This window comes from Phascolarctos cinereus, unplaced genomic scaffold, assembly GCF_003287225.1.
Source record: "Phascolarctos cinereus isolate Bilbo 61053 unplaced genomic scaffold, phaCin_HiC Scaffold_9;HRSCAF=440, whole genome shotgun sequence".
Lineage (NCBI taxonomy): Eukaryota > Metazoa > Chordata > Mammalia > Diprotodontia > Phascolarctidae > Phascolarctos > Phascolarctos cinereus.
In genome coordinates this window covers 234,042,582-234,056,191 of record NW_027556402.1, presented here as the reverse complement: position 1 = coordinate 234,056,191, position 13,610 = coordinate 234,042,582, and the positions used below count along the sequence as shown (strand labels likewise).

Below are 13,610 nucleotides of genomic sequence, written 5' to 3'. Positions count from 1 at the left end.
CCAAATTCCAGCTGTGGTTTGACCAGTGCAGAACAAAGTGGGACTGTTATCTCCCTTGGACTGTATGTTATTATTAAGGTGACTAAGATGATGCTTACTTTGTTACCAGCCACACCACAATGCTGGCTCATATTGAGCTTTTCCACATGAACTAGGTGGTCTGGTCAAAAGTACTTACACAGCTGAAAGTTTTAACTTAAATACAGAATTTTACATTTATTTCTGATGAAGTTCATCTTGCTAGTTATTTAAACTGCTTTTCTATTTGTAAAGTAGGAAAAAAAAATGCTTGCAAGTTGTACACAGATACTTTACCGCCCTATTCTTCCCCACTCACTAACTGTGTTAACACTGGGCAAGTGGATTCACATCCTCGGGCCTCAATTTCCCATCTATGAAACAAAGAGGATACGCTAAATGATGTCTACAGTCCCTTCCAGGCTCAGATTCTTACAATCTAGCCAACAGCTCACTAACATTCAGACTCCTTAAGAGTCTGCCCCATATGACGGATTTTCTAATAAACCTTGCCTTTAACTAAAAAAGGCTTGGGTCGAATTCTTTCAGGCAGGATCTGCATGTTGTGATATTGGGGTCCCAGCACCCCTAAACCCCCAAGCCTCATCACTGGGATCAGGCCTAAGTGTGTGACACTGGGAAAGTCACTTTACCTCTGTCTGCCTTAGTTTCCTCAACTATAAAATGGGGATCATAATAGTACCTACCTCACAGGGCTGTTGTAAAAATCAAATGACCTAAGTAGGTGTTCAATAAATGTCTGTACCCTACCCTCCTCCTTCCCTAATGGCTACACTCAAGGAACTTCACAGCCCATGACCCGAATGTTATCAAATAAGATACTGCATCCAAAAGAAGTTAGAAAAATGTAAAATGTTAAAACTACAAATATGACATCATCACCATCATTATGGGCATCTCAGCAGTGCCATTGGGCCCCAATCAAGGTTTACTGACCTCACACACCTAAAATAAATAAATACATAAATGAAATAAAGTCCCTTCCAGTTCAAAATGTTCTTCTACAGTTCTGGTTTGTTACTGACTCTCTTCCCTTTTATTTTCATTGCCTCATCAAGCTGGATGGGCAACCACACATACTCCATTCACATGCAGTGTGTAAATAGATATAAATTGGCTGTATACCAGTTATATGCACATATACATGTATCACAATAAGAATACAAATTCCATTCTGCCAGGAAGCAGGGGGAAGACTGGATAACTAATGACTATGATTTCCCTACCAGTGACTTCTTAAGAAATAGTCCTATCCTCAATGGACAGTGTGGGTACTCTCTCCAAAGGTGCCAATCACAACTCATCCACATTTCCTCATTCTGTGTGACTGCTGTCTATCTCTTCCCATAAACCTTCTGCAGGGGCCCCAGCATTGTGTGGATACCTATCACTTACTCTCTGCTCTCACCACAGGCCTGACGGGCTCGCCTTTTTGGCTCAGTTTTCTCTGATGACATCCTCTCTGCAGCTTTCTTTTCATAACTCTTTGTGGGTAACTTGTTGTGGCCTACTGCACTGGCCTTTGGTGAGGCTCAATTTTAAGTCTTTGGACACCGTAATATTCAAAGCCTTCGCCACTCAGCATCACTGGAAGGATATTGCGCTTCTAAAGGCAGGTCTCTCCCTATCCCAGGAAAAGCTCAGGATCACTAAAAGCACTACACAATTTCTCAACCATCTTGGACCCACAGAGATGGGCCAGAGCTGCTCATGAAAATGTATATAGACAATTCATTACTTATTTAAGTCTAAGTCTAGAATTAAGTAAAAGGAGATCAGGTTGAGTCTTATTTGGGAAACATAGTAACTCATATTTTCAAAGATCTCAAAGTTCTCACTGCCAAAAAGAAAAAAAAAGCCATCTCTTTCATACAAATATTTTCTCGGCAATGTTATTTCACTATAAATTATGGAAGATCACAATCTCAGAAGAAATAAAATTACAAGTAGCCCAAAAGGCAACATAAAAATGTATGGCCAGCAGAAAGATACTGTAACATATTACTAAGGGTGGCTAGTCCATGAGAAGTGACAGAAAAGACAGCACTGAAGGCATGTAGCATTCAAAAAGGAGGGGGCCTGGTCACGCCACTGAAATGATAAACAAATTAGCAGACAATCCACAGTCTAGTGGCAACTTTAAGACAGTAAATGAATCCTGGGAAGCCTCCAGTTACTTGGGTGTATCCTTTCTAAAGGATTTCAGGAAAAGTATGCACAAAAATGGCATAGGATGAGAAGCCATGAAGAGGTTAAAATCTGCACTGGGGAAAGAGAGTGTCCTCACTGTTGACATCAAGTTCCATCCAAAGATCAGTATGTTGCCTCGTTAAGCCTTCCAAATACACACAGATGCAAAGATTTTTTTTCTACCTTTGGGATTATATTTACTCCCATTCTACAAATGTTCATGTGCTTCTGATTTAAGACAAGGGTACAGAAATATGTTAAAGTAACAGCTTGAATTCTGATCTGCCTGAAAACAGGGAGAAGAAAACATAACTTATGACTGTGATTTCTCTATTTGTGACTTCCTCAGAAATGCTGAATCACGCAGGAAAAGAAGAGTCAAGATAATTCCGATCATACGTAACCACAACCAGAAGTTGCCTGTGTCGCTGCCTTTTCCCATTACTCTTTGAGGCCCACACTATATCCAACACTTCCTTTCTAACTCTCCCGAGGGGCCCTACTGAGCCATACACAGTGGGCGCTGGCATGCTGCTGACCAGCCACTTCTCTTCTAGGTGTCATACAAGACATCAGCAGGGCAGACTGCCTGCCTTCGATCAGGGCGATTCTAAAATTCACTAACACTCAATGAAGCGGCATGTGCAGTCTAAGCTCTGAGAGCACTGACTCTGGAGTCAGCACATCGGAGCTTCAGTCCTGGGTGACCTCATCTCTCAGGGCCTCATCTTCCCAATATATAAAATAAAAGGGTTAGACAATCTAAGGGACCTTCCTACCTGCCCTGAATTCTATGACCCTCCATTTTTGCTAAATCTCAACCTTCCTAGAATGCAACTGTTATGCTCTGTTCTGAAAAATGCACTGAACCTGTCTCTAGTTACCTAGGTATTACTAAAATCCCTCATCTAAGAAACCAGCCAATAGCTTGTAATCATTTCTATTGTGTGCTATTTAATTTGTGTTGATAAATTCAGACCATGGGATACCCGGTATGCCAATTCTCTGATATTCCTCATTTGAATTCCTGATCATGCTTTCTTTTGAAATCAATCATAGCTCTTACGTGCCAATACAAACAGAGTGTAAAAAAAGATCCTGTGGAATCTAGTTTGCTGCCAAACCAAAAAGGTAATCTAAAAGAAATATCTGGAATAGACATCACCATTTTTAAAGGTATGGGCAAATGTTCTAATCAATGGAAACCATATTCCAACTGATCTGTGATTTCATCAGCCTGCCCATGCAAACTGCAACCCATGTAGGCAACTTTCTCCCACCGTAAAACTCTTGTTCACATCTCTCCACAAATCCTCCATTAAGGATGCAGCCCACATAACAGAGGCCTTGCTCTGAACATTTTAACATAGCAGCATCAAGGCTATGTGTCGTCCCCTCATCTTCACTACATGGCTGGCCAACTTCGTTTCTCCTCTTCTATATCCTTTAGGGTGACATCCATGCCATTTCTGGAAACCAATCAGCACTATGCTGATTCTTCACTCTGGCTCACTCATCCTTCAACCACATGTAAGTTACTGCTAAGGGTACTAAAACTAGACATAAGCCCCCTTTCATTAGGTCCCCAAACAAAAACGCCATTGGAAATACACATCTAAGTTGTCAGGATCTGAACTCACTCTCCCTCTCTCCACAGCAATTCTTCCAAATCTTTTTATCCCTCCTCAAACTTTCCATGGTTCCCCTTGCTCCCTTCTTTCAGCTGAGAACCTTGCCTCATATTGTACAAAAAAAATTGAGGCCATTCACTGTGAGCTCCTTCTTCTCCACTCTTCCTCATCTTCTATCACTCAGATACCTTCTAACACTCTCTCCTTCACCCTTGCCTCACATGATAAACTGGCCTTATATCCTTACCAAGGCTAACCCTCCTACTTGTTCAAGCCATCCCACTCCATTCCATCTCCTCCAATGATGGCCCCCTCTGTCATCTCCACTCTTTTGCTTATTTTCAATCTCTCATTGTCTACCAGTGGATTCCCTACTGCCTACAAAAGCGCCCATTTCTTCCCTATCCTGAAAAAAAAAAACTTCACTTGACCTTTCCATCCCTACTAAACATCATCCTATTTCTCTTTTGCCCATAGTAGCTAACCTCCTCAAAAAGGCCATCTACAATAGGCGCCTCCATTTTCTCTCCTCTCATTCCATTCCAACTTCCAATCTTATCATTCTACCAAAAATGCTCCCTCCAAAGTGATAAATGATTTCTTAGTTGCCAAATCCAACGGCCTTTTCTCAGTTCTCATTCTCTTTGACCTCTCTGCAGCCTCTGACACTGTTGATCACTCTCTCCATCTTGAACTTCTCTTCTCTCTAGGTTTTTGGGATACCACTCTCTTGGTTCTCCTCCTACCTAGCTGACTGCTCCTTCTCTCTCCTTTTCTGGGTCTTCTTCTGGATCACGCCCTCTAACCATAGGTGTCCCTCAAGATTCTGCCCTTGGCCTTCTTCTTTTCTCCCATGCTACTTTACTTGGTGATCTCATCAGTTTCCATGGGATTTAATTATCTACTTATCTTTATTAATATTTAACTATCTATGCAGATGATTCTCAAATCTACCTTTCCTGCCCCAATCCTTCTGCTGACCTTCAATCTTGCATCTCCAACTGCCTTTCAGACATCTTGAACTGGATGTCCAGTAGACATCTTAAACTCAATAAGTCCAAAACAGAACTCATCATTTTTCTCCCTAACTGCACCTTCCCACCCACCCTCAACCCCTACCTTCTCTATTACTGTAGAGGGCAATGCCATCTTCCTACTCCCTCAGGCTCACAACCTAGGAGTCATCCTGGACTCATTATCTCTTACTCCCCATATCCAAGCTGTTGCCAAGGCCTTTCAATTTCACCTGTGCAGCACCTCTCAAACACACCCCCTTCTCTCCTCTGATGTTGCCCCCACCCTGGTACAGGCCCTCATCACCTCCTGCCTGGATTATTGCAATAGCTGCAGGTGGGTCTGCCTGTCTCAAGTCTCTCCCTACTCCAGTCTTTCCTCCATTCAGCCACTAAGGTGATTTTCTTAAAGCTCAGGACCAATCATGTCACACCCTGTACTCAGTAAACTGCAGTGCCTCCCTATCACCTCCAGGATCGAAAAGAAAATGCTCTCGCATTCAAAGCACACTCTTGAATCCAGTGACACTGGCCTCCTGGCTGTTCCATGAACAAGACTCTCAGTCTCTCGGTTCTGGCCATTTTCTCTGGCTGTGCCTGTCCCTGGAACACTCTCCCTCCTCCACTCTGACTACTGACCTCCTCAGCTTCCCTGAAGTCCCAGCAAAAGTCCCACTTTCTACAGGAAGCCTTCCCCAACATCTCTTCATTCCAGTGCCTTCCCTCTCCTGATTATCGCCTATTTGCCCTGCATATGGCTTGTTTTGTATATATTTGTTTGCACATTGTCTTCCATTAGATTGTAAGCTCTCTGGGGGCAAAAGACCATCTTCTGCCTCTTTTTTGTATTAGCACGGCCTCTAGCATATATAAGGTGTTTAATAAATGTTTACTGATTGATTGATTGACTGTAATCTCTACTTTAGGAGAAGTATTCACATTTGATAAAACTTTAATTTGTTGTTATTATTCTCTAAAATGTTTTTTTTAATAAAATTCACATGCCAAAGAAACATATCTTCACAAGTCCAAACTGAGTCCTCCTCCATCACCACCACCAGCACCATCACCCTTCCCTGTTCTCTGACTAGTCATGAAACAGTTAAATTTTGAACATACACCATATGCCCTGCTGGGTATCTTCCTGAACCATCTGAAGGGGGGGGGAAACGGTCACAGCCAGTTACCCACATTTGAAGAGTGTTCATTAGAACATCTGTAAGCACACACATACTCTCTCACTGTCAGCTTTCTGCTGCCACGGCACCAGCATGCAGGCACAGAATCTTCCCAAAGTGCTGACATTTTAATCCTGGCTTAGACACAAAGATTTCAGGGAGGGGGAAGCAGGCCCTCGGGTGCTCAGGTAGGTCCAATCCATTTATTTCTACCAAATCTAAAGCTGGGGGCCACTTCATAAACTTTGGGGGAAATTATAATGCCACACTTCAGAAGCTTATTCATTTCAAGTGGACTGGGTGTCCAGATGGGGAAGGGATAATGAAGAATGGGGAAGCTGGGGGCTTTTCTGGCTCAGCACACTGTGGGAATTTAATCCCTGTGCCTTTGGAGAGCTGTGTATTAATCTTAGTGCACAAATGCTTCCCTGGCAGAACTGTCAGAAAGAAAAACTAATCCCAGCTTTACTGCTAGCAAAAATCAAATAATGTATGCATCAAACCTGATTAACCTTGCAAGATGGTGTTAATTCATACACTAAATGCCAGCAGTTACATAAAGTTATCGGCTATTAAGGGGTGATCAGAAAACATGGGCAATACTGACCGATCAAATCTGATCTTAATCCAGACTCCAGTACTTTCTTCAAGAAGGAAAAAACCAGGGAGGAGGAGGAAGGAAGATTGATATGAGAAACTACAAACCCAGACCTCATATTGTAGACTTGGTTTGAATATAATCTCTGCTCTTGGCTTCAAAATGAATAAATGAAATTCTCCACTGAGAAATGTTAGCATGGGGTTAGAAAAACCATAGAAGTGTAATGGTATGAGATTTCTGTCTTTTAGAAAAGCTCTTCAAGGTGTGCTTACTTTGAAATTTCACTCGGTTAAAGAATAGTGCCTTGTTTAAAATTTGGCCCATTTTAACTTATTCTTTTTTAAAGAAAGATCATTGTTACATTATTTTTATTTCCAGTATTTTTTTTTAAAACTAAGGCATGGCAACCATATGAAAACTGTGGACAATGTAAAACTGCCTAGTTCAAGGAAAATATATTTGACCCTGTAAAGTGACACATAACTAACCAAAAAAATAGGGCCAAATAATGGGTTGTGCTGATGAAACATATTTGATCATTTACATATGTGTATTACTTACCTGATTTAAATAGGAAGTTTTTTTTAAACTGAATAGAGAAATATTTGATGAGTGCTGCTAAACACGGAAGGCAAACTTACCTTACTTATTTGTCATCTCAGCCACTGTCCTGAGGCCCCTGCAATGACAATGAGGTGAGTTACCAACAGCGAATCAAAGGGATGGCAGGTCAAAAATGTAATAAGATATAACATGGAGCACTGATTCTAGGTAGAAGCACCAACCACTACTGAAGGAATTCCTGATTCTCCAATCCCTGGCAGCCTAGTGGGATGAAAGACTGAGGGAAAAGGACATAAGAGAAAGGCACTAAATTGTGTTATTTGAATTGACCTCAGGACCTCCAATTTAATTCAAGCACTTTTAAGCACTTTCCTATTTATTTGTAAGGCCCATGTCAGGCACTAAGGATACAAAGTGAAAAGCAACATGCGATCTGCTTACAATCCAAAGGGGAGGATACATGGTGCCCCATTACGTGTGATGCAAAGAGAAATGTGACAAGGACAAGGAAGAGAGGGAAACAAAATGCTCGAGGAAAACTGAAGGAGACATGATCGCTTTTAGGGAAGACTTCAGGGAGGCTGTGACCCCTGAGTTTGGCTACAGAAGAGAAGAATTTCCACAAGCAGAGAAGAAGAAATAGGTTCTAGGCAGGCAGCACAAGGTCGCTCACACAAATACACAGATGTAAATGGAACAGCCAGAAGGCCAGTTATACTGAGGCATAGAGTATGTGATGGAGAGTAGTGTCAAATAAGGTAGGTGAAGCTAGACCATAAATAGCCTTATTAATGGCTAATAATACTAGAATTTCCAAGGTGCTTTAGGTTTGCAAAGTGCTATACATGTGATCACATTAGATCACCAACAACACCAAAAAGAGAGGTGGCTGCTATTATTATCCCCATTTTACAGATTAGGAAACTGAGGCACAAAGAAGTCAAGTGACTTGCCTAGAATCCCACAGCTAGTAAGTGACAGCGCCAAGATTCAAACCCAGGTCTTTTTAACTTCAAGTCTCACATTCTGTCCACTGCAGCACCTAGCTGCCTCCCTTTAAATGCCAAAGGAAGGAATTCGACCTTTATCGTGGGGGCAAAGGGAAGCCACTGACGGTGACTCATTCTATCCCTAACCAGTCCCGTTTAGCCCGATAGGTTAAAAATCCGAACAGAAGAAGCAGTCGTCCTAGTTCCCAAAGCTTAGCAATCACCTGCCAGCATTAAGATCATCCTCCTCCAAGCGTGACAAGTTATTATACACTAACAGCACCACTTGGGACAGGTTCAGATGTAGAGATTTAGTAGCGTATTAAAAAAGAGCCCAATAAATCCAAGATGTATTTCCCTGCTCCACTCTGACACTACTGTTTCTGTTTGTTTCCTGAACCTCTTGGCCTTAGTTTTGCTACTATTTAGACAGGGATGGTATATTGCATTCATGGACCCAACATCCCTCTAAAGTTCATGTTCTAAATAAGGTCTAATTATACTTACTTTGCATGGTAAAGGGTATTTAAGAAATGCACTTATCACATTCCACCTTGAACCAGACTTGTCTGAGTATTTCAAACAAAAGATTTTATTTATTAGATAGATATGTATATATGTGTACATATAATAGACATTTACACATGGGTAGGTATGTAATACATATGTGTGCATATCTATATGTATGTGTATAAATGTATATATATAGCACTTTGCAAACTTTACAATGCCATAGGAATGTTGGTATTACATGAATCTCCTTCACTCTATTACATTATAAGTACCTTTAGGAAAGAGACTGTGCTACTTTTCATAGTTGAAATAAGAAATAATTCCTAAAATCTCAGCCAGTTTCAGTACCTCCTTGCCACATCGGCTTACAGAAAGCAGCAGCCTCCCTACCATTGCTCTACCCTGATGCATCTCTTATAGGACCACTTCTCCGTCTCTTTCGTTGGGTCATCGCCCATCTCCCATACTCGATCATGGATGGCCCCAAGACATCTATGTTCTGGGCCTTCTTTTCTTCTCTCTATACACTCTCTCCTTGCTGATCTTACTTTTACCATGGTGAAACACAAAAGACTCCCCTTATCTATGTATCTGGCCATTATCCCACTCCTAAACCCCAATCCCATATCACCATCTCCACTCACATGTTCCCCGACCATGTCAACCTTAATGCTCAAAATGGAAGCCATTATCTCCCCCCTCCCAAAAGTCATCTCTTTCAAGCTTCCGTATTTCTTCGGGGGGAGGCACCACCATTCTCTCAGTGAACTGGGGTTTCATAACCTTATTCTGAGTTACTTCCTGCCCTCATTCCTTATACCCAATCCACTGGAGGTCTTGTCAATTCTGCCTCCACAACCTCTCTCCTAGATCCCCACCTCTCTACCTCCCAGTTACCACTCTAGTCCAGGCTTTCATCACCTCTCCCCTGGACTTTCTATCAGAGCTTCCTACTTGGTTCCCCTGCCAACAATCTCTTCCCTCTGTGATCCACTGTCCACACAGCTGGCCAAATCTTCCAAAGGCCCAGGTCCAACCTTATCATGACCCAACTCAAAAAGCTTCAGTGGCTCTCCATTACCAATGAATAAATTATAAAAATACAAATTTCTCCAGCTGACATTTAAAGCCCTACATAATCTGACTCCAACCTATCTTTCAGGCCTTATTTCAGAAGACTCCTCTACACAGACCTGACAATCTGACCCAGACCCTAGTCATGTGCCAAACTTGACATTCCATTTCCCAACTCTAGGTATTGACGTAAGCCATCTTCCACACCTGACTCCTGCCCCCTCTCATTTCAGCCCCTTGTAAAAAAATGGTTTCCTACAAGGATCAGGGTCAGGGTCCCCTCTTGTGGAGCCTTCCCAAATGAAGATGCCCTCCCCTACTTCAAATTAACTTGTATTATACTTCTCTGTATACTTGCCATATACACCTAGTAGAATGTAAACCCTTCAGGGCAGGGCCTGGCTTGCTTTTGTCATCAATGCTGAACAAGTGGCTACTATGAACTAGACTTGCACTCTCATATGTGAAAGCAGATTTGATTAAATACCAACTTGTTCTCAAAAAAGACATAAAGACCTTCCCATCTCAGAAAGCAGGACAGTGAGAATTAGAGGTAGCAACTAATAGACCCCACTTCCACCATTTTCCTAGCTGTTCTTTGGAGAAAGGAGACAAAAAAAGAGAGGGAGACTGGCTTGCCTAACAATAATTCACATTTACCCTGCTTCTGCGTGAATATGCAGTGAAAGTACTATGTCCTTTCTTTGAAAGATAAAGAAATTAAAGCTCAGGGAGGTTCACGGGAAAGAAGTGTGGTGCAGAATACTAAACTTCAGGTCAAAATCCTCAAAAGGCCTGGATTTGAGTTTGGCTTTGTCCTTTATTTGGTATCTAACTTTGCCTCAGCTTCTTCTGGCGTAAAATGAGAGGATCAGATTAGATCAGTAGTTCTTGGCCAGGAAAATGTGAAGTTGTTAATATTTTGATAATTATGTGTCAACAAAATTGGTTTCCCTTACAATCCTATGTGATTTATTTCATGGATTTGAAAACATTCAGGGAAAGTCCAAAGGCGGCTCAAAGGCACAAAAAGAAAAAAAAGGTTAAAACCCCTGGGATTAGATAATGTCACTAACTCTTCAAGCTCAGACATACTGAGATTCTGTGGTTTGGCCAAGCCCACATGACGATAAAACAATGTCAGGGCTCAGATCTGAACTAAATTCTAACACAGCAGACAGAAAATGAAAGGGCATAGGGAGGGATAGAGAAAGATGAACCCAAAGAAACAAAAAATACGCTGATATGAAATAGAAAAATTAAGAGTAGGGCTCCTTTCATTCAACTTTCTTCCATTGTGTATGTAGCAGCCATCAAAATCCCAGCTCGTTTTCCACCTGAGGCTCAGAAGGAGGCTTTTTCCTTAATAATGACTGAGTGACATCTGAAGCACATGTGGGGCTTTAAGGTTGGCAAAGCACCTTCCATGCAGTCACATTTAAACCTCGAAAGCGCTCTAGGTATTATAAAGCCTATTTAGCAGACGAGCAGGATAGCCTACAGAGTTTTGACTTGGAAGCCAGGAAGTCCTGAGTTCGAGTGCTGCCTGTGACACACACTGACTCTGTGACCCTGGGCAGGCTGACCTCTCAGGGCTGGAGGAGAAAGTGCTGACCTCCCGTGACACAGGGAGTCCCCCACACCCATGAAATGCCAGGTCTTGTGCCCCTCCCTACTCCACTTAACGCAGGAATAAAAGAGGCTCCGGGAGAGTCAATGGTTTGCCTAGGGTCACCCAGCTCGCAAACAGCAAAAGCAGGATTTGAATCCAGGTCAGTCCTACTTCAGATCTGGTAGTCTCCACCCTGCCACCCCTGATTAGAAAAGCTGCCTCCTTCCGAGGCCCTGCGGCGCTGGTTCTGGAGCCCAAGGGCTCGAGTTCGAATCCTCAGCCACGTACTACTGGCGCAGCCTTTGAAAAGTCTCCTCCCCTCTCTCGGGCCCCAGTTGTCGTGGGCGGTGGGAAATCAATGAAGGCTGGATCGATGAGCCCGTATCTCACTACTGCTTTGTGCCTCAGTTTCCTCGTCTGTAAAATGGGATGAGGGAGGTGGCTCAATGATCCCCAGGGTCCCTGCCCGCTCTAGGTCTGTGAGCCCGCGTCCCTCCCCTGCCTCAGTGTCCCCTCGGTGAGATGCAGGTGGCTGGGCCCCACGGCCTCCCAAGCCTGCTCTTCTCGTCCCTCACCCCGCCGCACCCCCAGCTCGGGCTCCTTCACGTAGCCAGGGAGGGGCAGGAGGAGGCGGGCGCAGGCGGGGCGAGGGCTCGCGTCGCCATGACAACGGCGGCTCCCCGCTGCTCCGGGCCGGGGGCCGCCCCTTCCGTTGGGCCTCGGCGGCAGAGTCGGCCTGCACGCTCACCTCGTAGCTTTGTGCTCCTCGATCTTCAGCTGAGAGGAGTCCCGGCTTCCTTCCCTCTGGGAGCAGGGGGAGGCCTGGGCCGCCCGTCAGCCCCGCATCTCTTAACGAAAAAGCTTCTAGGAAATGTAGTTTCCGTCTGGCGCGCAGGACTGAGGACTGTGTAGGCAACTGGGACTACACTTCCCAGAATTCCCGGGGAAACAAGTCCTCTCCTTAAACCTGTTCCCCAGGGCTGGAAGAGCTCTGGTAGAAGGTTCCGGAACTCCTGACCTAACGGGGCCATTCGTTTTTTGTCTGTTGTTGTTAGCTGTTTTGTTTTTGTTGTTCATTGGTGGCTGACTCTTTGTGACCCCATTTTGGATTTTCTTGGCAACGATGCTGGAGTGGTTTGCCATTTCCTTCTGCAGCTTATTTTACAAATGAGGAAACTGAGGCAAACAGGGTTGAGTGGCTTACCCAGGGTCACAAAGCTAGTTAAGTATCTAAGTCCGAATGTGAACTCGGGGTTTCTCGATCACAGGCCTGTTTCCTAGCTAAACACTCAGGTGACACCGTTGTTGAGCAGGACAACGCAGGAGGGCTCCTGACGCTAACAGATGTTTTAGCGCAGGTTCCCTTTTGGTCGGGTCAGACAGGAAGACAGCTTTGGAGGGTTAAATAAACTTACTTTATTGCAGTCTAGTCTTCTCAAAGGCAGTGTACTGCTGATGGGAGCTCCAGCTCCTACAGCATTCCCTAATCAAACTTGCGGGGGGGGGGGTCGCTGGGCCTCCTACTGGTCCCCTAAGCCGCAGTGTTGCCTCCAGCCTTGATGGGGGCCGATCAAGGCAGGTACATGCATTCCTCTATGCACGATCCAGATCCCACTGGCCAGTGCACGCTTGCTTTATGGGACAAAAGACAAAGAAGGCATCTCACCAACACTAACCTCACAGGTTAACTGTAGCAATGTGGTCACTCAGCACAAGCATAGCAAATATCACACATCATCCCCGTATCTCACTGTGCAAGCGTGGTGATGTTTTCAACCATAATTCATGGGAAATATTATTTAGGGTCCTGGAACTACTATCTAAAAAGGAAAAACAAAATCCTCCTTACACACACTAACATCCACCTTGTTTACAATGCCCTGAACTCTATCCACTGCCGGATCGGGCTTCCCCAAGGTCATTCTTACCAATAGGATGATTTATTTGAGGGACTTGGATATCATTTGAAGAGTGCTGAATTTGGGATCAGAGGACCTGGGTTCAAATCCTGCCCTGCCACTTAGCTATGCATTTAAAGTTTGGTGACTTACCCACCCTCTCCTGGCCTTCTTTAACTCCATCATCTTAGGTTCTTGGCTAGTCTTCAGGGTCCAAGGTCAAATCCTGCTTCTGCCTCTCACCAGCTGTTTGAGCTTGGGCAAGTCACCTAACCTGTGTTTGCTTCAGTCTCCCCATTTGAAAAGTA

At 43.9% G+C, this 13,610-nt stretch overlaps 1 protein-coding gene across 4 annotated transcripts in view; it reads right to left on the bottom strand.

Annotated features, from left to right (window-relative positions):
* Window positions 1-12,365, bottom strand: part of IFTAP (intraflagellar transport associated protein) — an 80,356-nt gene extending 67,991 nt beyond the window's left edge. For 3 of the 4 annotated variants that reach the window (XM_078148245.1, XM_020963935.2, XM_078148247.1), the window contains exons 1-2: window positions 12,153-12,365; window positions 7,294-7,331 (exon numbers count right to left, since the gene is read on the bottom strand). The gene's annotated coding sequence lies outside the window, so the exon portion shown is untranslated. The remainder of the gene's footprint in view (window positions 1-7,293; window positions 7,332-12,152) is intronic. The other variant, XM_078148246.1, reaches the window with a different exon arrangement.
* Window positions 12,366-13,610: the final 1,245 nt, after the last annotated feature.